The following is a 1,311-nucleotide window of genomic DNA, read 5'->3' as shown; positions in this document are numbered from 1 at the left end:
CAAACAGCTTACTTACTGCTGTCAAGACCTGTTAAACAGAACTCTAAACTGTTGACAAATCCTTAAACTCAATCACACAGTCTGTGTGTGTACACAGTCACCTGCACATAATGTCCACTCTCTACAGTCAAATTAGCTGCTGTATGTCACAATAGCTTCAACTCAGAATCCTAAATCAAATGATATGAACGACATATAATGAACAATTGAGGAATATGACAGTCAGCTATTAGTAAGCCTTGCTGTGATTAAATCCAAATCGTATAGAGATCAAATAAAAAATTTGAGAAAAAGGAATTGAGCGGTTTAGTAAACCGGACAGATCATGAACAAGAATTATTAAGTACTAAACCGATCAAGAAGAAATCTAATCCTGACACAAATCCGATCAAGGGTTGATCGGTTTACAAGAATACCGGATAATCTGAGATGGAAAACTTACCTGCTAAACGAATCAAAGCCCTAATCCGGTCAAGTGGTGACCGGTGTAGATGAGTACCGCTTGAAACATGTCCGGTGAAGGATGAATACCGCTTGACAAATAAACCTTACCTCTTATCTCCATGATGAACAATCCGATTGAGAAACCTTAGATTTCTTCCTCCGTTCAATCAACAGTGTTCAATATTGAAGATGTAGGCGGACTAAGAATCCGTTCAAAGTTGGGCTAAAAAAAATGGACTTAAGCCCAAACAAGAGAATTTAAGTGATGGGAGGGCTTTGGACGGTTTAACAACATTTAACAAAGCAAAAGAAAATAAAAGATTAAAACAATCAAAAACATAAAAACAAAAGGAAATTTAAGAGAAATTGGATCAAAAACACTGGTTTTTAAAAAAATTCAAGAACACGAAAAAAATTGAAAAACACAAAAACCGATTAAATCTTGATTAAAATTGATCAAAACATAAAAGTTTGTGAATAACAAAGATCCACAATGCAATTTCGAACATATTGATCATGTTTTTAACACCAAAACACAAGATTTTATGAGAAAATCGGATCAAAATCAAAGAAAAACTCAAGAACACGAAGAACACGAAAAAAAAAAAAATTCAGAAATTAAAATCACTTATCTTTCAAATTCTTCATCCGATTTCTTGCATTCCAGCTTTGATACCAATTGTGTGTCCACAATCACTGATCAATCTTCATATTAAGCTTCCTTCAATGGCAGATTCATAGATTTATCATTAAGAACACAATGAACACTTTATGAATATTGAGAGGAAAAGTCAATCCTCTCAATTCTGGTCAAACCTTCTATTAATCTGAATATTACAATTAGCTCCTCTCTCTTCTAATTACAAA

General features: G+C 33.6%; 1 long non-coding RNA gene across 1 annotated transcript in view; it reads right to left on the bottom strand.

Moving 5' to 3' along the window:
* The window catches only part of LOC112501153, a 2,180-nt gene extending 1,637 nt beyond the window's left edge, over nucleotides 1–543 (bottom strand). The window contains exon 1 of the long non-coding RNA XR_003067426.1: nucleotides 443–543. This is a non-coding gene — a long non-coding RNA (uncharacterized LOC112501153). The remainder of the gene's footprint in view (nucleotides 1–442) is intronic.
* Nucleotides 544–1,311: the final 768 nt, after the last annotated feature.

This window comes from Cynara cardunculus (genome assembly GCF_001531365.2).
Source record: "Cynara cardunculus var. scolymus isolate 2C chromosome LG 17, CcrdV1, whole genome shotgun sequence".
NCBI classification, from domain to species: Eukaryota; Viridiplantae; Streptophyta; class Magnoliopsida; order Asterales; family Asteraceae; genus Cynara; species Cynara cardunculus.
This window is presented reverse-complemented; position numbering and strand designations above follow the sequence as displayed.